The 24,520-nt window shown below is 46.0% G+C and overlaps 1 protein-coding gene and 1 long non-coding RNA gene across 2 annotated transcripts in view; one reads left to right on the top strand and one right to left on the bottom strand.

Annotated features, from left to right (window-relative positions):
• The window catches only part of PTBP3 (polypyrimidine tract binding protein 3), an 83,477-nt gene extending 79,037 nt beyond the window's left edge, over nucleotides 1–4,440 (bottom strand). The window contains exon 1 of the mRNA XM_058672301.1: nucleotides 4,232–4,440. The gene's annotated coding sequence lies outside the window, so the exon portion shown is untranslated. The remainder of the gene's footprint in view (nucleotides 1–4,231) is intronic.
• Nucleotides 4,441–4,681: 241 nt separating this feature from the next.
• The window catches only part of LOC131481863 (uncharacterized), a 36,440-nt gene continuing 16,601 nt past the window's right edge, over nucleotides 4,682–24,520 (top strand). The window contains exons 1-2 of the long non-coding RNA XR_009246595.1: nucleotides 4,682–4,805; nucleotides 5,328–5,374. This is a non-coding gene — a long non-coding RNA (uncharacterized LOC131481863). The remainder of the gene's footprint in view (nucleotides 4,806–5,327; nucleotides 5,375–24,520) is intronic.

The following is a 24,520-nucleotide window of genomic DNA, read 5'->3' as shown; positions in this document are numbered from 1 at the left end:
CAGGACACCCAAGTGGGTGGCAGGGGCAACCACAGGTCCACCATCAGCTGCCTCCCAGGATCCATCAGCAGCAAAGCTGGACCAGAAGCCTGCAGCAGTACAAAATGGGATGCAAGCATTCCAAGTAGCGGCCTGACTGGCTGCACCCCAGCACCTGACCTTCATGTTTTCTGCTAACTTTGTAGTGAGAAAGGCAAATTCTGTACTTAAGATCTAAATTTCATTTCACTTAACATCAAGATCTATTGTCTCCCACAATAACATGACAGGCAAAGATTCAGGCATTAATTTCTTAACTCTTTCTCAACTCTTAAATAGTAAGTTTTACAAATGTCTCCTCTGTCAGATGAAATTCTAGAATCAAGTTACATTTCCAAGAAAACCAAAGCAAGACTCACTTTAAATGTTTCTTCCACTACAGGTACTGAGTTGTTTAAAATACATAGTACATAGAACTGCTTCTTTCTTTCTAAGATAATCAATACATAAGTTGCCTCTAGGACTAGATTGCTAACCCAGCTATATCAAATAACTAAAGGAAGACATCAAACTCCAGTTATATTTTAAAAGCTTCACATCGATGAAATTGGTTACTTTATATTTAATATGACAGGATGTTAATAAACCAAATGACCAGAAAAATCATCACTATAAAATATTAATCACCCAGATTTAAACCTTTTAAGTAGGATCTTCAATGGTTGTGGCTAATTACAAAAATGTTTACTTCTGAACCAGCAAGACAGGGGTTGAACACCACCCTGTATCTTGGACACAGCCTTTCTGAAATCATTTTTTAAATCTTTCAAACAGGGATATTAATCACCTACCTTGAAGGATTGTTACAGCGACTAGTGAAAATAAACGCAAAGCCCCTGACACACAGAGGCAAAGAAGAATATCAGCTGCTGTTACTTCTAAAGATCTTTATGAAAGAGGTTCAAAAAAACAGGATAGAAAATCAGAGCCCAGTTTACATTCAACTGCTAAAACAAAACAAAAACAAAAGCCCACCTTGTTAGGCCTTGGACTGTCTTTTGCTCACATTTCAAATCGTTAACACCACAGCTCTATCTTAAAAATACATAAAATCTAACATTAACCGCAGATCTACTCAGGTCAGAGTTAAATAAATTTAAAATATTATCGCTACACGATAAAGCAGACAATTCTGTGAGCAAGGGAGACGCCTTCACTACTGGAAAAAAGTGTGAAAAATCAAGACATAAAAATGTTTATGAAAGGATAGTAAAAGATTCCTACCTTTAAACCGACTGCTATAAGATCTGTAACAACACTGTATGGAAAAAGTAAAAAGAGAAAATGGAAAACAAAGTTAGAGGACAAGCTTTTAAAAGAGAGATAATAAGATTAAAGAGAAAAGAAAAAGCATTATAATAACAAATAATAAAAGAATGTGATGAGTTGTGAAACGTTAATACAAAGAAAGATGATGGGACAGCCTACTAACAGCAGAGTAATAAAGCCAAGCCCGTAACAAGGTCTGAAATCAATTCACTATTTAGAAGAGTCTAATTGTGCTTCACCAACAGGCGTGTTTACTCACTGACCTGGAGCTAACAAATTCAAAGTCGCTAAAGTCTTCTCTTCCCAGTCACTGGTATGAAGGCACATGTCTTATGTTCTAAATGAAACAAAACTAGTGCTTGGAGAAGTTAAAGATATCTTGCAAGCTGGCCTGTTTCACCCAAATGCTCAGCAAAATAAAGTTAGGACAGTTTCTCAGAACTAAAAATGATCAAATACTACATTTTACACGTCAAATATTTCAAGCAACGTTTGTCTAAAACTTTCTGCCACGTCAGAACTGTGCTTCAGTACAAATTATGTCTTAAGAGGAAAGGCGCACAGGCATCAAAAAGTAGCCTGAGTTTGAAGAGGAACTAAAAAGGAGAGCGCATGCTGTCTGGAGGCTTGTTTTTTATTTACTATCCAAAACAAGGGGAAGGGACCTTTTCAGGCTGTGGGAAAACACACAGACTCAATTTACCTAACAGGCAAAATTTCGGTGTATTCAACCAAAACATCCCCAAAGATCAGAGTGCAAAAACCCGTATAAAATTCTTCCATGCGGAAATGCATCTCTTTGATGCCTCCATTTAACACTCAGCCTCCCAATCTGCTAAAAGAAAAGTCAAAGTGAATTCCACACACTTTTAAAACCCTGTAATGTCATCATTACCTCATAAAGGAAAACAAACGCACGACTCTGAACTGGGATTTGTTTTAGACAATACACCCATGCCTTTTTTTTGCTTTTTAGCATTTCCTCTGTAAAATTTTGAAACTTGAAATTAAGTGTGATAAATGAAGTTTTCTACGTTAAAAGTGAAACTGTGTGATACCTGTGGCTACCAGCCCAGACACAGCCAATCCTGCTCAACTTGAACCCCCAAAGGAACGTGCCCTCCTGTAGCTGAATTACTGCTCTCCATGCTCACACCAATCAACTCATTCCTCAATTCCAAACCACAGACTGCTTCAACGCGACCAGACAGTAAGCTGGCAGGACTCAGTTGTTCACGAGTGTAACAGCCAGAACTCAAAACTCAAGAGCCTCCTTTATTATAACTATAAATCTTAGGACAGAAAAAGCCAGATAGCGTCCCTACCTGAAGTCAAACAAACCTCCTAGCCACAATTCCCTACACACCAAGATCACTCATTTCATGGCCTTCCTGGACCGAAACGCTGCCATATTGGCACAGATCACTAAAACAGCAAGATCCTGCACACATACAAAATGTTAAAGGTAATGTGAAATAGACCTTGACAGCTAGCTGTGATTAGACAATAAAACAGCTTCCACTGAGTAAACAGCCCTGAAGACATAATCACAAACACCAAAAAATTCTGAAACCACAGTTTGAGGTCTTCAGAAGTACACAACCTACATTCAAACGAGTTACTCCCTAAACCACATATCCAATGTTGTGAAACTCAGATTAATGAAATCTAACGAGGGCAAAAATTGATGGAAGATTCCAGTCTTTCTACAGCATGACAACCACCATCTTAGAGGGAATACATAAGTGGTTTTCATGGCCCTAGCAAGTTCCAGCGTTCACAACGAGGGCTAAGAGAAATCTTGTCATCCAAAGCAGGTAACAAACCAAACAGAACCTCAAATGCCAAACGGAGTAAGCGGACTCATAATCTCGAATTTAAATACAGTCGGACACTTTCATAAACCCTGATATCGATACTACGAACCTCCAGTTAATTCACTGAAATCCGAGGGGTTTTTTTTTCCTAATCATTAAAATGGCAAGTCCCACCCCACACCTGAGTTCCCAGAAAATTTGTTAGCGCAGCCGATCCCCCAATGTTTATTTTTGTTAACTTTGGCCAATACATTGTTGAGCTTCTGAAAGCTCCCTCGAAATTATACTTTCAGTGTTTTGCCTGCAGGACACAGCATTCAGGAAGTTTCTTGGGGATGGAAGGCGGGGGAGGGGGGATCGTCCACGGCCACCAAGTCCATACGTCAGGTACCAAGAAGTTGCTCACATTATCTCGAAGCCCGGGTCAGGGGAGCCGAGTCGGTGCCCCGCAGCCCCGAGACTCCGCGCGGGGCCGGGGGTTCGGAACCCGGTCGCCGCCCAGAAGTGTCCGGACGCGCGCACTCGCCGTCCACCCCTCGCCTCGCCGCCAAGGGAAATTAAAAAAAAAAAAAAAAAAAAAAAAAGCTCCGCCACTCGCCCCACCTCACCGGTAAACAGCAACTACCCGGGCGGCCAGGACCGGAGGTCGGCAGCCCCGGCGCCCGCCTGCCCGTCCCGAGCGCCGCCCCCGTCTCCCCCGGCGCCGCGCACCATTTTTTTTTTTTTTTTTGAGAGGAAGTGTGGGGAGGCCGGCCAAGGCTCCAGGGACTCTAGTCGCGAAGGGCGGGCCCTGGTACCGGCGGCCGGACCGGGCTTCCCTTTGCTGCCCGGTGCGCGCTGAGAGGGTGTGAAGGGGCGGACGCTGCGGGGCCGCGGCGTGCAGGAAGGAGCGGCTGCGGCGGCCGGCGCCTCGGCGACTCGGAGGCTCCGCACGGAGGCGCCCGGAAGCCCCGCCGTCGAGCTCGGCCGGGGCGGCCGCCCCTCCGACCGCCGGCGCCGTGCCCGGCTCCCCGCTGCTCCCCACCTCCCGGTCTCGGCGACACGCGCCGAGAGGAAGCGGGGCCGACGCAGCCCGGTCCGGCCCGCGGCGCTGCCCGAGCACTTACCCATCCATGGCCCGGTTGGAGGAGCGCACGGGGCGGGAACTGACGGGCTCCCCGCGAGCGGAGGGGGACGAGGCGGGGAACAGCAGGGCGGCTCCGGGCACTGACGCGCGGAGCCTCTTGCCGAGCCCCGGCCGGTTCCGAGGTGGAAGGAGAGTGGGAAACAGGGGCGGGGACCGGGCACGCTCCCGCCACTGCCGCGCCCCCGCCTTCCCCGCCCCGCGAGCGCGTTCCCGCACGGCCCGGCCCCGCCCCCCGCGGCGGCGTCGCCCTCCCCGGGGGCCCGCCCCTGCGCTCGCACCCAGCCCCGGCCCGCGCGCTCTGCCGCTCTCCGGCTGCGACTCCAGGGCGCCCTCTTCCCGCGGCCTCCGTCAGGGCCCGCCCTCAGCCTCGCGCGCGCGTTCCCGCCTGCGCTCCCGGGAGCGCGCGCCTTGTGCTTCCCGCTTGGTGGCCGCCGCCGGCCCGGCCCCGCCCACCCGCCCTGGCCGCGCGGATCTTCCGGCTTCGCAGGCTGGGGCGGCCCCGGGCTTTGAACTCCTCCTTCTGCGGGCGGGAGCAACCAGAGTTACCGGAGTAGGTGTGGCGGTCTCTCAGGGAGCCCCCCGGGACCCAGGCGGACTTGCTCCGGTGAGCGAGACCGGAGTTCCCTCCCACATCATCACTGGCGGTGGCCGTTGGAGCCCCGGCCTCCAGACGCGGGGACAGACGACCACCGCCCCCGCCCCGAGCTGGAATCGCCCTCGGGGACCGGCCGGTTAGGTGTGGTTGCGGGGAGGGATGAGGCTCGGGAGACTTCCCAGGACCGTGTGCGTGTTTACGGTTTTTCGTCTTGAGGGCGATTTTCAGTCCTCTGGTCCTGAGTTTACGTGAAGTATTCATTGTACTGCCAGCGTTTTATAAAAGTTTCATTCATTCCTCGGACAGTGTGTGTATTGGTGAGGTAACTACTAGGAATAGACGTGAAGTGATTTGCCCGCGATTCACAACGAGCAAACTTTTCAATAGACCCCTTCCCTGTGATCTGAACCAAAACAAAAAGATCATTTTGTATCATCCGTAATATAGTAGCACCACAGGCTCACCTTTTCGCCCTTGGTAGTCCAGTTCTGAGATGGAGTGATTTTTCCATCCTCAGATCACCAAAACGTGAATAACTTAATGTTGTCCGACACCAGATTATTTTGGCTGTCTTAGAAAAGGGACTAGCCCTTCTGCCGCTCATTTTTAAATCAAATAGGTGCTCCTCGAAAGATTTTAAACTGGATTCAGCCATCATGCAGTAGCTGCATGCCAGGCACTACAAGGATGCACAGGTTGCAATGTTAGGATTGCATGAATCCCTGGATTTATGGCTCAGTGGACAGAAACTAATTTTTAAACAGGCAGGGTGTTATAATTCAGTAAATGCATTTTTAAACTATTTCAGTCTTTTTCCCCAAAATGTTAAGTGTACATGTTTTTGTATGTTAGGTCCAAGTGTTAAGCTATACTTGTAAACATTGCCACCCTAAATTGTGAAATGGGAATATAAAGTTTCTGCAAAAATAAGTAGCTGATACAGTATATTTGGAATATACTGTGTTAATGAGCTATTCCCTTATTTGTATGTTTGAAAGACAGAGAGATCTTCTATCCACTGGTTCACTTCCCAAATGGCTGCAAGGAGCCAGGAGCTTCATCTGGGTCTCCCATGTGGATGTAGGTGCCCAGGTGCTTGGGCCATCCACTGCTGCTTTCTGACACATTAGCAGGGAGCTGGATCAGAAGTTAGGTAGCTGGGATTTGAACCAGTGCCCATATAAGATGCCAGCGTGTCAGGCAGCGGCTTCACCCACTGAATTAGCCCGCTACTTAATATTTTTAGTACTATGTAGTATAATAATTTGTGAATTATTACATGTGCCATAATTTAATCTTTTCCAAAACTAACAGAGATGTATGTTATTTCTATATATTTCTAAGGAAACATCATTTGTGTGTGAGCATGTTCACACACGTCATTTCATTTGAGGAGTAGATTCCCTGAAGTGAAATTGCAGTGGGGCCTGGTGTTGTGCCAGTAAGGTGAAGCCACCACCTATGGCACTGCCCTCACATATGGGCCCTCCATTCGAGTCCCAGCTGCTGCGCTTCAGATTCAGCTCCCTGTTAACGTACCTGTGAGGGCAGCAGAGAATGGCCCAATCATTTGGGCCCAGGCACACATGTGGAAGACGCAGAAGAATCTCCTAGCTCCTGGTGTCACACCAGTGTAGCTCCAGCCAGCCATTTCAGCCATTTAGGGAGTGAACTGGCAATGGAAGATATCTCTCTCTCTCTCTCTCTCTCTCTCTCTCTCTCTCTCTCTCCCCCTCCCTGACTCTGCCTTTCAAATAAATACATGCATCTTGGAAAAAAAAAAAGTTAAATTGTGGAACAGACTAGAAACAGTGACTATAAGCATTTCAGATGTGACAAATATTATTCAAATGACCCCCTACAGACTATGCAAATAATTTACAGTCTCAATTATTAAGAAAATTATATTTCTCTTATTTCATGCCCTAAGATTGCTAACAGAGGTCTTGGTGTGATGGCTCAGTGACTAAATTCTTGCCTTCAGCATGCACCAGGATCCCACATGGGTGCCAGTTCATATCCTGGCTGCTTTGTTTCCCGTCCAGTTTTTTACTTGTGGCCTGGGAAAACAGTAGAGGACTGCCCAAAGCCTTGGTACCCTGTACCCGCAAGGGAGACCCAGAAGAAGCTCCTGGTTCTTGGCTTCTGATAGGCTTGCCTCTGGCCGTTGTGGCTACTCAGGGAGTGAACCAACAGATGAAAGATGTTTCTGTCTTTTTCTCTGTAACTATGACTTTCCAATAAAAATACATAAATCTTTAAAAAAGAAAACAAAAGGATTGCTAACAGATGCCGCAACTAGGAAATGTGATGTGTGAAACTGATCATCCATATCAGTTTGAAAAGTCTGCAAAAGAAAGTGTACCTGACTAAAATTAGCAAAACCAAATGGGACTTCCCAAATACTTAATCATTCAGACATACAACGGAAGCCTAGATATTAGAAGACAGTTTGGGGGAAAAAAAGTGAAACCTTTCTCTTTCCTTCATTCCTTGGTCCCAAATTTAAAGAATTTATGGACTATACTTTGTAGGTTTGGTTTGTGAGTCGCTGAGTCAAAAACAGTAGATGAAAGCAGGTTAGGTCTTCAAGGACCGATGGTAGAATGCTAGTTGTTCCCACAGCCCTGGCCTTCCATGTTCTCAGAGGTTTTCTGAGTTTCTGGAATGAGGGGGTATTGTTCAGGGGACCTCAGCCTCAGACTTTGTTGTCCCACCATCTAGCTGCCTGATGGGGAACAGGGTGAGATCCTACTTGCCGATTGCCCCAAATTTTGAAAAGGAAGATGGTTAGACACTATAGTTTATAATTTTCTAACATTTTGCTTATTCTAATTTACCCATAAAATCTCCCCACAGAAACATCTTTATCTGATAAGACACCCACCACACATGCTATTATGTTTAGACAAAATTAACCTTTGAGCACTTGCCTTAAGGTATTGCAGCATGCAGTAGTTAGTTAACATTTAATCATCATTACCCTATTCTTGTTTACAAGTAAGATAAAGCCCTAGAAAGATGCCAATATAGGTCAGCAATAATAGCCATTAGATGAATCTGGGAAGGTAGACATTTTAATATCATCTCATGAAAAAAATACAAAATCATAATCATTAATATGTATTTCCTAAAAGAGAGACACCTGAAATTACTGAGTTTAAAAATAGCCAGTCTCTGAAGATTATATACTGTCTGCTTCCATGTCTGTAACACTGTCAGAATGACAAAATTTATAGAAATGGAGTACAGATGAATGACTGCCAGAATGTAGAAACAGGGTGAGACGAAGGGAAATGGAGTGGAAATGGTTGGGTTGCAAAGGAGTGCCAAGAGGCATCCATGGCAGAAGGATCACCACCGGAAACAGCCTTGAGTGACTACTCCTGCTTTGTTGTAGCCACCATTGCTCCCCTTAAGTTTTTTTTTTTTAAGATTTATTTATTTTATTACAGAGTCAGATATACAGAGAGGAGAAGAGACAGAGAGGAAGATCTTCCGTACGATGATTCACTCTCCAAGTGAGCCGCAACGGCCGGTGCGCGCCAATCCGAAGCCGGGAACCTGGAACCTCTTCCGGGTCTCCCACGCGGGTGCAGGGTCCCAAAAATTAGGGCGTCCTCTGCTGCTTTCCCAGGCCACAGGCAGGGAGCTGGATGGGAAGTGGAGCCGCTGGGATTAGAACCGGTGCCCATATGGGATCCCAGGGCTTTCAAGGCGAGGACTTTAGCCGCTAGGCCGCGCAGCCGGGCCCCCCCTTAAGTTTTGAATGTTCTTCAAACTGGCACCTGATTCTCTACGCTAAGATCTTATCTAGAAGTACTCTGGACCTCACTTCAAAGCAGCTGTCTGAAAAATATTGTCTCACCTCTCCAGTAAATTTGAATCATGGGATGAATCCTGTTTAACATGAGATACCAGCCCCCCCACCATGCTCACCAAAAACGAAGTCCAGAATCCTAGGCCTTGACTTCATTTATCACAGGATTACATATGGGCACTCAGAGGAGCTGGGGTTGTGGGTGAAGCTGCCACATGTGACATGGGCATCCCGTATGGGCCCCAGCTCATCTCCCAGCTGTTCCACTTCCCATCCAGCTCCCTATTAACAATCTGGGAAAAACAATGGAAGATGGCCCAAGTGATCGGGCCCCTGCTACCCACATGGGAGACCCAGAAGAGGCTCCTGGCGTCCACCTGACCATGACCCAGCCATTACAGCCATTTGAGGAGTGCATCAATAGATGGCATCCCTTTCTATGTAGCTCTGACTTCAAGTAAATCTTAAAAATGAAATAAACAAAAAGATGGACACTCAATGTTAGCCAGAGGAACACCTTGCTTAGGAAATAATGTGCATACAACTGGACATTGGCTGAAAGGGGGATCTAGGGCCAGGCTAGAGTCTTAGTGTTCAACACTTCTGAAAACTAGGAGCTAGAAGTCACTCAGCTTCCTGCAGTATGAAGTGAAGAGAGTGATATTTGTCTAATACTTCTTGGGGGGACAATTAGATGAATTAGTGTGTATGTTTAGAATATTGTATAGCACATGGTAGGTACTTAGTATGTTTAACCTTTGTTACAATTATGAGTACACAAAGCAGAAGTCCTTAAAAGTGTAACTTGAAAATCATTTATTTACTGTGGTCCTTGGAATGTTGCTGATCTGCAAACACCAGTGCCTGTCAATTTAGGAAGAGGATAGATGTAGAGTAAGTGTCTAGACACATCTAACAATTTGACTGAGAAGTATTTCTTTTTAGAAGATTTATTTTTCTTGGCAAGTCAGATTTACAGAGAGAAGGGAAGACACAGAGAGAAAGATTCTCTATCTGCTGATTCACTCCCCAAGTGGCCACAATGGTCAGAGCTCAGCTGATCCAAAGCCAGGAGCCAGGGGCTTCCTCCGGATCTCCTACTTGGGTGCAGGATCCCAAGGCTTTGGACCTCGACTGCTTTCCCAGGCCACAGGCAGGGAGCTGGAAGGGAAGTGGAGCTGCCAGGATGGGAACTGGCATCCATATGAGATTCCAGTGCATTCAAGGCAAGGACTTTAGCCACTAGGCTACCACACTGGGCCCAAGAAATATTAAATCTAGTAAGGAAGGATTTAGGTGAATATTCTGTGTTTTTAAATCTTTTTTATTAATACAAAAGTGTTAGTCCACGCAAAGTTGCACATTAACAAAATGCCATATGATAATCTTCACCATAACTGGAGAAGGATTGGCCCACTGCTTCTCAGAATCCTAGATCCTGGAGTGGATGTTTGGTGTTATGGTTAGAGTGCTGCTTGATAAACTGGCATCTCATATCCAAGTGGCTGAGTTCAAATCCTGGCGTGATTCCTCAGAGCTTGCTGCTAATGTGCTCCCTGAGAGGCAGCTTGGAATGGCTTCAGTGGTTGGGTGCCTGCTACCCATGAGGAAGAGCAGCATTGGGTCCCCACATCCTAATTTTAGCCAGGCACAGCCCTGGGTGGTGTGGGCATTAAGGAAGTAAGCCAGTAGATCAGAAGATCAGAAATCTCTCTCTGCTTTCTGACTTTCAATAAATAAATACATTTTAAAAAATCAAATTATGAATCTCAAGAAGTCCTATTTATTTTACAAATAATGTATGTTGCTTACATAGATTTTTTTATCTTTTATATCCTTATGAAAATTGTCAAACATAATGATCTTCATCTACCAATCACCAATTTTGTTTTTTATTGTGTTATGATTTTTTAAGTAAATATTGTTAATTTGTTTGAAATAAAATATTGTTAAAACAGAGGAGGCGGGGAGAGATTTTCCACCTGTTGGTTCACTCCTAAAATGACTACAATGGCCAGAGCTGCGGGAGCTCTCACTGGTACTCACATGAGATGCAGGTATCACAGGTGGCAGCGTAATTTACTGTACCACAACACTACCCCCCATCACCAGTTTTTAAAATGATTAATATGTGGAATTTGAATTGTAATTAGTGAGTTAAGTTGGTGCTTGGCATGCCTGCATGCTGCTTTGAAGAGCCAAGGACAGAACACCACCTCTTCTTGTCTTCCAGCTTCCTGTTGATGCACATTTTGGGAGGCAGCAGGCTCCACCACGTGGGTTCCTACCACTCACATGGGAGACACGGATGAAGCTTCTGACTCCAGCCTTGTCCAGCCTTAGCTATTGCAGGTATTGGGAGAGTAAACTAATGGATGGAAAAATCTCTCTTTGTGTCTCACTATTGTTTAGTGTTCAAAGAAATAGAAACTGTAAGGGACAAACACCATGGCATAGTAGGCTAAGCCTCTGCCCATGGTGCTGATAACCCATTCGGGCACCAGTTCATGTCCCGGCTGCTCCACTTCTGATCCAGCTTCCTACTTATGGCCGGAGAAAGCAATGGACGATGGCTCAGTTCTTGGGCTTCTGCACCCGCGTGGGTGACCTGGAAGAAGTTCCTGGTTCCTGGCTTCGGATAGACTCAGCTATATGACTAATGTGGCCAGTTAGGGGGTGAACCAGGGGATGGACGATTTCTCTTGGTCTCTTTCTGTAAAATGCCTTTCACATAAAAAAAAGTTTTAAAAAGATCTATTTATTTTTATTGGAAAGGCAGGTTAGATATACAGAAAGAAGGAGAGACAGAAAGATCTTCCATCTCCAAATGGCCATGACAGCTAGTCTGAAGCCAGGAGCTCCTTCCAGGTCTCCCATGTGGGTACCTTCTCCCAAGGTGTTGGGCCATCCTCTACTGCTTTCTCAGACCACAAGCAGGGAGCTGGAAGGAAAGTGGAGTGGCCAGGACACAAATCAGCACCCCTATGGGTTAAACATAAATTATTTTTTAAATATTTATTGATTTAAAAGATAGAATTCAGGGGGAGGAGAAAGACATAGAAAGATCCACTAGTTCACTCACCAAATGTCAGCAAGGAACGGAGCTATGCTGTTCCAAAGCCAGGAGCCAGGAGCTCCTTACAGGTTTCCCACCTGGCTGCAGGAGCCCAAGTAGTTGAGTCATCTTCTTGTCTTCCCAGGTACACCAGTAAGGAACTGGATCAGAAGTGGAGCAACCAAAATTCAGACCAGCACCCATCTGGGATGCCAGAGTTGCGGGTGGTAGCTTCACCTTCTATGCCACAATGCTGGTCCTAAATGATTTGCTTCTGATTCAAGAATGGGACCTAAGATTCCCTAGTGATGTCATGCTGCTGATAATCTGTGCACCACATTTTGAGAAGCAGTGATGTAGGGGGTTAAAAACTTTCTGCAACCCATAATTGGCCAGGAGTTGTTTATTGTGCAACCTTTACCCCGAGAGTCAGGATCCCTTTAGCCCTTAGCCTAAAGTAGTTTTTCTAACTAAACTCCGGGAGAAATATACTCAACATTTTTTTTTCTTCTTCTTCTGAAGTAGATATAGTACTTTTCTGGGTTTACCCTTAGCCCACGTACCTTTCACAGTTGATAACAGAACTACGGCTTTGCTGCTTTCATCAGATTTTTGCTTCCTTGTTCCGGTTTCTCCTGAGTAAACCAAGTAACAAAGCCTGCCAACAGCCAGCAACGGGGGAAGGCTTTCTTCCAGACTGGAATTCTGCTCTAGGAGCCAATAACATTTTCTTTCTTCCCACTTGTTTTCTAAGTCTCACTCAAGGACTCTGCATCAATACTCCAGCATTTTGGTTTCACCTGAATCTACCCTCTGCCCACCACTCTACTCAATTTTTGTTGTTTATTTTTAAGGTAAAAAAATATTTAAATTGAACTGGTTTTTTTTGTTGTTGTTGTTTTTGAGGATATACATCCCCCAAAAGGAAATACTAGGGATAGGTGTTGGGCCTAACAATTATGACTCTAATTAGGATACTCAACTCTGTGTCAGAGTACGTGGGTTTGATACGCAGCTCCAGCTGTTGACTGCAGATTCCTGCTAGTGCAGACCCCGAGAGGCTGCAGTGATGGCTCCAGTACTTAGGATCATACACTTCAAGTGGGAGACCTGGATTGAGCGTTAGGTTTCTGGTTGCAGCTGGGCCCATCCCAGTCACCAGGGGGCACTTGGGGAGTAAATCAGTGGTTGGGAACTCTGTCTCTTTGCCTCTCAAATAAAAATTTTAAAACAACTTATAGATAGAAATATGAAAATTTTAAATATTCTTGCAGAAAACCCTCAGACTACCATGAATAAATTCACAAGCTCATTTAAGGAACATTTGCTGGGAGCAGTTTTTCTCAAACTTGAGTCATTCTGGTACCACCTCCAGGATATCTGCTTAGTCCGTGTATCTTCTTCATCCTTCTCTTTTTTAAAATTCCTCCTTATTTTTTTAAAAAACATTTCTCTATTTTTATTGGAAAATCAGATCTACACAGAGAAGGAGAGACAGAGATCCTCCATCTGCTGGTTCACTCTGCCAAGCAGCCACAAGAGCCAGAGCTAAGCTGATCCAAAGTCAGAAGTCAGGAGCCTCCTCCAGGTCTCCCATGCTGGTGCAGGGTCCCAAGGTTTTGGACCATCCTCGACTGCTTTCCCAGACCACAAGCAGGGAGCTGGATGGGAAGTGGAGCAGTCAGGATACAAACCGACGCTCATATGGCATACTGGTGCAAGCAAGGTGAGGACTTTAGCTACTAGACTATCACGCCAGACCCCCTTCTCAACATTTTTCTTTAAATAAACTCAATTTTTAAATTAGGGTATTTTATTGTAAAAAAACAAACAAAACATTATCATTGGGCCTGGCGCCTTGCCGGTCCTTGCCTTGCCCATGCTGGAATCCCATATGGGCACCAGTTTGTATCCCGGCAGTCCTGCTTCCCATCCAGCTCCCTGCTTGTGGCCTGGGAAGGCAGTTGAGGACAGTCTAAAGCCTTGAGACCCTACACCCGCATGGGAAACCCAGAAGAAGCTCCTGGCTCCTGGCTCTGGGTCAGCTCAACTCCAGCCATTGGGGCCTTTTGGGGAGTGAACCAGTGGACAGAGATCTTCCTCTCTGTCTCTCCTCCTCTCTATATATCTGACTTTCCGATAAAAATAAGTAAATCTTTAAAAATTTTTGTTAAATAAAAAAACTATCATTGTCACAAATGAAAAGCCAGTATCAGCTGTCATAAACTTTTTAAAAAATGCAATGGAAAGAGCAATGTTATTAAATTGTAACTGGAGCCTGTCTTCTATTGAAGGCTCTGGGCCAGAGGCCTCTCCTTTTGATTAAAAGAGAGATTACCAAGTATTCATGTAAAAGGCATAGTAGCACTCAAAGGAATACTAGCTCTTCTTTCTGACTTTTAAACAATTCCATCAGGTGTTTAACACAAAGATATTACCGAGTTTTGGCATTTGAGAGGATCTTGATAATTGTCATATGATGAAATAATGGGTTTTTCACCTTGTTTCTATTAACATAGTGAACTTTAATCATGGATTTCTATGTGTCGAACTGTTCTTGAAATTCATAGATTGAACCTTAGGTAGTCAGGATATATCTTTAAAAATTACATATTTATTTTCATTTTATTTGAAAGGAAGAGAAACACAGAAGAGAGTAAGACACAAAGACCTTCCTTCTGCTACTTCACTCTTGTAATCTCCATAACAGCCAAGGCTGGGCCAGGCCAAAGCCCAGAGCCCAGAACTCCATCTATGCCTTCCACATGGGGAACGGGGACCCAATATTTCAGCCATCACCTGCTGCCACCCATAGTACCTGGGATAACCTGAGGTGCCAGAAAGTAAAGTTCTTATGGGAAAAATGTTAATATTAGGGGAATCTGGACACCAGGAGATACACTTCATAAAAGTTGTTTTTTTTTAAACAATAGAAATAGAAATCTATTTTCTCACAGTATTGTCGTATTGGAGAGTCAATTAGCTAATAGAATGGATATAGGCATATATGGAGACCTGATGTATGTATCACACAGGAGGCATTTAGAGTATGTGGAAGGAAAAAGGTGGAAATTAACTCTAAGCTCATTCCACATGTAAAGCTCAACTTCATGCCTACCGGTTCACTCCCCAAATGCCCATGACAAATGATGTTGGGCCAGGAAAAAGCCAGGTGCCAGGAATCCCTTCTGGGTCTCCCACGTGGATAGCAGGGGCCCATGTACTTGAGCTATAACCCACTGTCTCCAGGGGGCACATTAGTTGGAAGCTAGACATACAGCAGCAACAAGACTTTGTCCCAGGAACTCCGATGTGGGATACCAGAACCCTGAGTGGCAGCCTAACCTACCATATGACCCAGTGTCTGTGCTCAATCTCTAATCTTCATAACTTCTCTGGAAATATAAAAATTTTATAAATGTAATTTTTCCTCTTTAGCATTTATTATTATTATTGTTATTATTATTATTATCATCATTAAAAAGAGAAAGTGAGAGAAACCTCCACCAGCATGCTGGTTTACCCAAATGGCTGCAACAGCTGGGGCTGGGCCAGGCTGAAGCCAGGAGCCAGAAACAGCATCCAAGTTGCCCGTATGGGTGGGAGGAGCTCAAGCACATGAGCCATCATCCTCTGCTTCCCACATGCATCAGCAAGGAGCAGGATTGGAAGCAGGATAACTGGGACACACATTGGCAATCCATGATGGCATGCCAGTGTCCCAAGTAGTGACTTAACCTACTGTACCACAACAGCCCCTGTGACATTTATATACATTCTTTTTTTTTTAAAAGATTTATTCATTTTATTACAGCCAGATATACAGAGAGGAGGAGAGACAGAGAGGAAGATCTTCCATCCGATGTTTCACTCCCCAAGTGAGCCGCAACGGGCCGGTGCCCGCCGATCCGAAGCCGGGAACCTGGAACCTCTTCTGGGTCTCCCACGCGGGTGCAGGGTCCCAATGCATTGGGCCGTCCTCGACTGCTTTTCCAGGCCACAAGCAGGGAGCTGGATGGTAAGTGGAGCTGCCGGGATTAGAACCGGCGCCCATATGGGATCCTGGGGCTTTCAAGGTGAGGTCTTTAGCCGCTAGGCCACACCGCCGGGCCCACATTCTTAAGCATAGTGATAAAATAATCATCAATGAGAACTTTACAACATGGGAAAACAAGGAAAATTTGGACTCTTTGCTTTTTTTAAAAGAGATCTATTTATTTTCATTTGAAAGGCACAATTACAAATAGAGGAGAGATCTTCCATCCACTGGTTCACTCCTCAAATGCCCAAAACTACTGGCGCTGGGCTGATCCAGAGCCAGGAGCTTCTTTTAAGTCTCCCATGTGGGTGCAGGGGATCCATCGCTGCTCTCCCAGGCCATTAGCAGGGAGCTAGATACCAAGTGAACGAACACCCAGATGGATGCTGGCACTGCAAGTGGAGGCTTAGCATGATAAGCTGTGGTGCTAGCCCTGGCAGTTTGCTTTGAAAAGAAAGAGAGCGAGAAAGAAAAAATAAAATAAATGGAACTTATTAGGAAGACTAAAATGATTGTATACAAACTAGAATAGTTGGATTGTATACAAAAAACCAAAATTTCCTTTTAGATGGCCTCCAAGCTTAGATTCCATTTATGTGTGCCTTGTTTTTTCCCTTGGCTGCACCTTCATCCTTGAGTTGGGCAGAAGCCACTTTCTTTCTTTTTTTTTTTTAAAGTCGGGGATATGGGGTAGGGAGAATTTTTTTTTTTTAAGATTTATTCATTTTTATTGGAAAGCCGGATATACAGAGAGGAGGAGAGACAGAGAGGAAGATCTTCCGTCCCATGATTATTTGCTCCCCAAGTGAGCCACAACGGCCGGTGCTGTGCCAATCCGAAGCTGGGAACCAGGAACCTCTTCCAGGTCTCCCACGTGGGTGCAGGGTCCCAAAGTTTTTGGACCATCCTCGACTGCTTTCCCAGGCCACAAGCAGGGAGCTGGATGGGAAGTGGAGCTGCCGGGATTAGAACCAGCACCCATATGGGATCCCGGGGCTTTCAAGGCAAGGACTTTAACTGCTAGGCCAAGGCTGGGCCCAGAAGCCATTTTCTTGCAAGGAAATTGGGAGTTAAGTCCCTCAACCATTCAAGTTGCTCGGAAGTATAAGTTATATTTCAAAGCACATTAATTTTTTAAAAAAGATTTATTTTCTGTTTCTATTGCAAAGGCAGATATACAGAGAGGAGATACAGAGAAAAAGATCTTTTGTCCGCTGGTTCACTCCCCAGGTGGCCACAACCGAGCCCATCTGAACCAGGAGTCAGGGGTTTTGCCACCCCCCCCCCCGCCCCAGGGTCCCCAGGGTTCCAAGGACTTGGATCACCTTCTGTTGGCCACCTTCCCCAGGCCACAAGCAGGGAGCTGGGTGGGAACTGGAGCAGCCAGGGTATGAACCAACATCCATATGGGATCCTGACAGACACAAGGCAAGAACTTAGTCGCTAGGCTACCACATCAGACCCTCAAGGCACATTTTGTAGAAACCAGTAACTAGTTTCAAAACCTCCTCTCCTGGCTGGACAGCCTACTCAATTAGCTTGTCTGGTGTTAACGTTTGTTGCTACAGGGTTAAATCACAGCTCCCTTTAGTACCCTTTCCTAATTCCGTGTCTTTTTTTTTTCCTTAAGATTTGTTTATTTTTATTGGAAAGGCAAATAGATATAAAGAGAGGAGGAGAGACAGACAAGATCTTCTGTCCCCTGCTTCACTCCCCAAGGGGCCGCAATGGCCGGAGCTGAGCCAGTCCGAACCCATCAGCCAGGAGATTCTTCCAGGTCTCCAGGCAGGTGCAGGGTCCCAAGGCTTTGGGCCATCGTCGGCTGCTTTTTTAGGCTGCAAGCAAAGAACTGAAAGGGGAGTAGGCCAATTAGGATTCTTCTTCAGAAAACACTTGTTCACATATTTGACTCATTTTTCCTGTTTGACTATGTGCGTGTTGTTTACTTGTTGGTTTGCAGGAGTCTCATGCACACACACATTTATTTTCTCTGGATGATATGCAGCAAATGCCTTCTTTCAGTACAAAGCTTTTCTTCTCTAGATGCCTACATAAAACACATTTTGAATATGTCAGATTTTTCTGCCAAAAATGTATTTGGGAATAGTAGAGCATTACCATGGGAATACACATCATAGACGGAGTGAATTCAAAAAGGTTGAAGAAAGGAGAAAATGAGGACTGCACAAAGTGTTTTGAAACCGTCATCTTTGGCCACAGCAATTAATAACCAGGGTAACAATATTCCAAGGTTGTCTTTGTAGAAATACTTTTTGTGTAAGGGCACTGTGCAAGCTTGTGGTTCTGGCTGGTTGTTGTGATAATTACTGCCAGGCAATCAAGCATAAGAACATTTCCTGTATAATGTGCCAGCTTTGTTTTTTACTTAGGGTTGACGCAGTTGACTCCATTTTGATCCTAATGACTTCCACATATCATATACAGGTATACACTAAATATTTGATTTTTGTAGGCAGTGACATAGGTCACCAGAACTCACACAGAGTTTCTCAACATCAGCATTGCTGACATTTTGAAGTGAAGTTTTTCATTTATTTACTTTCATTTTTTTTGAAAAATAGAGAAACAAGACAAAGAGAGAGGTCTTTCAACCCCTGGCTTACTCCTCAAATGGTGTGAACAGCTAGGCTCAGGCCAGGTTAAAGCCAGGAGCCCAGGATTCAGTCTGGGTCATTCATATGGGTGTCAGGAACCCAAATATTTGAGCCATCATCTGCTGCTCTTAGGGTACTCATTAGTAGGAAGCTGGATTAGAAGCGGAGTAACTGGGACTGCGAAACAGGCCTTCTGATATTAAAGTGGGTGTCCCAGGAGGCCTGTTAATCTCTGTAACCAAGTAACCACCCCATCCTTGGCATTTTGGATCAGAAGATTATGTGCGGGGGAGGAGGTTGCTGTTACATGTATTGTAGGATGTTGAGCACCATCTTTGGACTGAATTCACTAAATGCTAGTACACTGCCTCCTAAATATGACAAAACATTTGCAGACTTTCACTAAGAGCTCCCGGCCAGAAAACTCCATTTCTGGTTGAAAACCATTGCTTTGGGAGATGCTTTTACATTTTATAGATTCACCGAGTAATTTCAGATGATGTAGCATATAAGAAATTTATCTGGGTTTTGTCTTGAGTCCTGTCATACAACTACTAAAACCCTAGGAATTTCCTGATGGATGGAGCCAATTCTCAACAAGACAGTGATTAGAAGAAGCTTAGAGGGTTGAACTTCCAGCCCCACCTTCCAGCCTCTGGGAAATGACTGGAAAAGCAGTGTGGAGGTTTGGTGGGTGAGGGTAGGGGTGGAAATCAAGTTCTATAACAATTCTTTGAGGAGCTTCTTGATTGCTGTACATGTGGGAAGTGCTGGGACGGTGGTGCACCCAGAGAAGCCACAGATTCTGACTGCTGCTCAGTCCTTTCCTGTCTCAGCTCTGACAGTTTTCTCACACTTTCTGTGTTTGTTTTTTGACAGTTTTGAGGAGTGACCATTTAGCTATTTTGTAGCGTGTCCTTCCTCTGGGATTTTATGTGCTTCTTTTTTCTTGATTACACTAAGGATATAGATTTTGGGAAGAAAGACTGTAGAAAAAAAATCCTTTTTCATCACATTCTATCAAGGGTACACATTATAAACAAGGCTCATTAGGGCTACCGCTAACTTTTGTCACTTGACTGTGGTAGTTTTTTAATTTCTTCACTGTCAAATGACATTTCTCCCTATACTATACTCCTCGGAAAGATTTTTTCACAGCCCACACTTAAGATACAGGAAGTTACGCTGCGCTTCATTGAAGAGGCATATTTACATAAATTATTTGGCATTCCTCTGTACAAGCGGCTTATTGTACAAGCGGCCCATCTCTTTATGGATGCACTCATTTAATTGTATCAGTTGGGATCATGAGTATTTATTTTGTGCTTTGGTTATAAACCCAAGACCACTTTCTCTTCCTCCCCAGATTGTTGTAGGCCTGGCCATTTGGGTTTTTTTGCTTGCTAACATTCCCCCATGCATGCAGGGTCTTTTCTGTGTTTTCAGCACTTCCTTACTTGGTAGCACCAAAAGGGGCCCTAGGCTCCACCTGTCCATTTTCTTCCCAAGTCAGAGTCAGCCATTTCTGGGGGAATTGGTTCCTTTTATTGCAATAAAGTATGAGAAGCCAAGATCTGGAATATAGTGTTAGAAACCATAGCTCACTGCAGTGCAATTGAGGGTTTGTTGTTGTTGTGGTGGTTGTTGTTTTGAGAGTCTTGGACCATCTCACCTCTCACAGGACTTTTACGTTATTGTAATTATGTGTGTACTGTGCTCAGGTTACTTTGGTCAGTTGTTGCAGGTCTGCCTTTCAGCTCGCTGTTAACCCTTCAGCTTCCCTTCACTTCCAAGTTTCATGTGTCAGGATACCGAGTCTGGAAAATTAAAATGTGTGACTCATAGTTTCTGCTTCAGCTCTGCCTTCCCCTCTAGGAATGGACTCCAAGAGTGTGTTGCTTAATTCTTCCAGGGCTCACTCAGGTCCTAGTCTCTGGCTCTTCACATTTCAGGTTGCTAGGGAGCCTTTCAGAATATCTCATTTGCTTGCTAAAACTGGTCCGGCGTTACTATTTGGAGTTAATGTTTGTCAAATCTCCCTGCTGGCCTTGATATGGATACAAATGCAGATATTTCTTCATGGTCTGTGGTATAGTTGTATCACTTCCTCAGTGTCATTAGAGTTGAAAATTATTTTCTGGTTTTGGTTCATTTATGTTCCTTTCTCTACAGTTCCATCTTCCCTAAAAGTTATGAAAGTCTTTCATTGAAATATTTTACCCTTTTCAAGAAGCCATGACTACTGTACTTTCAGGAGCCCTTAACATAATTCTGTCCAAACTCACTTAGCATTAAACTTGTTAATTTACTCATAATTATTCTAATGTTTTCAAAGCAATTAAAGTGGAAGGTGTTAGGTTGGGCAGAGAAGAAGTGACTCTACCATGGAAGCCTGGAGGTGCATTCAGGGATCTGGGGGCTGGCACCCAGGAAGGTGGAGCAAGCCTGGGGATTTCCCTGACATGCTTGTTCCAGGGCGGGCTAGGGCTAGGGGAGGGGAGAGCCCTAGGTTAGCATGTTAGCATGGTGTGATGGTGGAGTGGACCTGGAAAACTGTGAAGGTGCCTGGGATATTGGGTGGGCCAAGGAGTAGGATCCCAGGCCAGCGTGCATGCCAAGAGCTTGGGTCCCTGCTGGGTGGGCAGAGCTCCAGGCCACCACACCACCCCACTGGAAGACTGGGCTTGGGAAAACTGGGCTAGGAAACCCATGTACTCCCAGGTGCAGGGACTGTGGATTGTTCAGGGAAGGGGGTATGGAAATGTGTGAGAGGGAGGACTGCTGAGGGAGTGTGTTGCAGGTAAGGAGTGACTTCTGGGGGACTTCCATCAACAAGGCCACTGTATTTGCAGGTAAGCAAGGGGGCTGAGACCAAGCGGTTTGGAGCAGGAAAACTGGAAGACCTTTCTGGGTCAGACTGATATACCCACCCACATGGGAGACCTGAGCTGGGCTTAATTAGCATCGACCACTGCCAACCACCACCCACTGGCACACATTAAAACTAGGGCTGGGGGCATATCTGGCAGTGCTGGATCACAGTACCTTATCTTGTGCTTTGGTTATAAACCCAAAGCCAGTGAGTGTTGGAACAGGGGATGGGTAATGTTAGGTTGGGCAATGACACTGACCAGCACATGAGAGAACCAGGTCTAGGGAAAACTCTGTGGCGGATTGTGGGCTCACCCTTGTGGAACCGCAATACATACCTACTGGTTTGCTTAAGAGCTGAGGGGGATGATGGACTAAGCTAGGCATGACCATAGAACCATGGATAACTGAGGTTGGGAGTAGGCCGGGCTGGTCCCGGCTGAAGCACCCACAGGTCATCTAAGAGTAGGGTATAGAGCAGGCCAGGCCCCAACATCCACCAGCTCACACAAAGGCCAGGACAAAGGGGGCAGACTATGCTGGGTAACGGCCTTGTACTCACTGTCACATGTGAGATCTGGGACTAGGAATGGGCCTGGTGGGGAAACTTGGGGAACTCCTCTTGTGTGCCATAGCTCCCAGAGGTGAGCATGTAATTCAGGCCTGGGTGTTGGTCAGGCCAGACAAGGCAGCTCCACTTGTAAGCAAGTGTGTAGGTTGGCTCTAGTGGTTGTAGGCCAGGCAGGGCCGGGCCATACTTTAGCACATGGGCAGGAACAGCAGCCAGGATGGCATGTGGGCCATGCTGGGCCAGGCTCTCATAGCTACCAATTAGCATGAAAGCCAGGGATGAGCACTCACCAGTGAGAGATGGGACTAGGGGGTGGGCCGGGCCAGATCAGACTGTAGCATCCAATGACAAAGGTCAACACGGGGGGTGGGCTTGCAAGAGCCAGAGTGGATGTAGGATGGGCTGCGCTGCGTCTCAGCACCAGCTGAACTATGCAAGAGCTTGGTCTAGGATTGGACCAAACATGTCTGGACTGTAGCACCCTACAGTAAGAGCCAGAATGGGTATGGGCCAGTTGGGCAAGGCCGTTGTTCCTGCCAAGATAGGAGGTAGACTAAATTAAGCTGGGCCAAGGACCCACCAGTGTGCAGGAGGCTACCTAGCTTGAGAAACTCTTCTGTCAGGATGCAGTCCCTGCAGGTTAGCTCAAGAATCAAGTCCAGGAGCAGTCTAGACCAGGGTAGGTTGCAATACCTGTCTAGCATACGTGTGGTTTAGGTCTGGGAGTGGGCCAGGCCAGGCCAGTTCATAACACCCATTGGCAGGTCTGAGAACCAGAATGGTTCTGTGCAGGACAGGTAATGTTGGACCACAGCACCAGCCAGTTCACATTAGGGCTGAGACTGGGGGCTGGTTGGGCTGGACTAGCCTGTAGCACCAACCAGCATGAACTGGAACTGTGGGCATGTTGGGCTGGGCCAGGCTGCAGCACCCACTGGCAAATACCAAGATAAGGCAGGCCATGCCAGACTGGGCTGAAACACCCACCAACACACATAAGATCGGGGGGAGAGGGTGGAGGGCCTGGTAGGGGGACAATGAGGACTCTACTGCTGGGCCACTGCTCTTGCTGGTGAACATGAGAACTGGGACCAGGGGTAGAACAGGCTAGACAGGGTTATAATACCCATTGGCCTACATGTGAACTGGTTTAGGGGGAGAGCCAGGTTGGGCTAAATGATTATATTCACTGGTGCATGTATGAGCCAGAGTAAGTACAGGTTGGTCAGATTTACTGCAATATCAGCTGATAAGTGCTGGGAATGAGAACAAGTCCTGTTGAGCTAGATTGCAGAACCACCTGAAAAGTGCCAGATCTGGGGACGAGAGTGGGCCAGTAGGGAAACTATGGGCACCTCTCTTGATGGGCTGCAACTCGCTCTGGAAAGAATTAGAATCAGGGCTGGGGTAGACTGGCTGGACAGGGGGTGGCAACTGCCAGCATAAGTGTGGGCGGACCAGTGGATTAGTTGGGCTGAGCCAGGCTGCAGCACCCATTAGTGTGTACAAAAGTTGAATGGGATACAGAACAGACCAGGCAAGTCTGCTGCACATACTGGCATGCGCAGGAACCATGGCTGGGGGTGGTCCTGGTAGGGGTTATTGGGAGCTGCTTGGCTAGGCTGCAAGTCCTGCTCAGGTATGTGAGGACTAAGTGTGCAGTGGGCTGGGTTGGGCTGGGCTGCAGCATCCATTCATTTGGATAAGAGATGGGCCTGGAGGTAGAGCTAACCCAGCATTTGCAACCACCAGTGTGTGTGTAGGCTGATTTGGATGGTGGACTGAGCTGGACCCCATATTGGCTGGCACACACAGGAGTCAAGTCTGGGATCACCTAAGGTGAGGTTTCTTTGGGGACTCCCCCCCTCAAATGAACCACCTGACTCAGGACCCCAACCACAGGGAGAATCACAGGATCTGTGGTCTGACTGTGGAGTGCATGTGTCAGAACTGGGCCTCCACAGTGGCTGAAGATGGTGCAGTAGACGGCATGCCTAGAAGCACATGGGATTCAGGAGACCTAGTTCACTGAGGCCTGTAGAGTACATCTAGTACCATGGAGGGCAAATTGGACAACTCTCCCAAGTGTTGATAACAAGTATCTTGACAAATGGGAACTCTTAGTTGGACTATGTCAGCCAATGGACCTTGGAAGGATACCCTCATCCTTGGAGCAGTGAAATCCACTGCATTTCAGAACTATTAAAACCACTTAAACAGAACCCTTGCAGCATGCTCCATATCAGCATGGATGACATCAGGTGGTCATCCCCCATCCTGGGTTCTGCTGGCGGTTAGTATGCTGGGTGTGGCTTCTTTCCTTCACTTTCCTCTTCCCCCAGATACAGGAAGAAGAAAAAGAAAATTGGAAACAATGGTCTCATCCACTTTTCCCTATTCCTCAATCCTTCCAAACCTAATCAGTGGTCCATATGGGCATGCATTCAACTATGTAAACATCATCAAAAATTAAAAAAAAAAAAAATAAGTGACTCCAGTACCCTGCCTAAGTCAAGCAGACACTCCCATCCAGGAATGTTTGGAGTGCTGAGTCACCTTGACCCTGTCTGCACAGAAGGTCAACACCTGCCATGATGAGTACTCCATGCTGCATGTCACAAGCATGTATAAACTAAGGCACTGCTACCTTCTCCCATCCCTGCACCTGAGATGTATACAAGCCCAGTTCTGTATACCCCAAGC

The sequence above is a fragment of the Ochotona princeps genome, chromosome 14 (genome assembly GCF_030435755.1).
Source record: "Ochotona princeps isolate mOchPri1 chromosome 14, mOchPri1.hap1, whole genome shotgun sequence".
In the NCBI taxonomy this organism is placed as follows: Eukaryota; Metazoa; Chordata; class Mammalia; order Lagomorpha; family Ochotonidae; genus Ochotona; species Ochotona princeps.
Note: the sequence above shows the minus strand (reverse complement) of the source record. Positions and strands in the feature narration are given on the sequence as shown.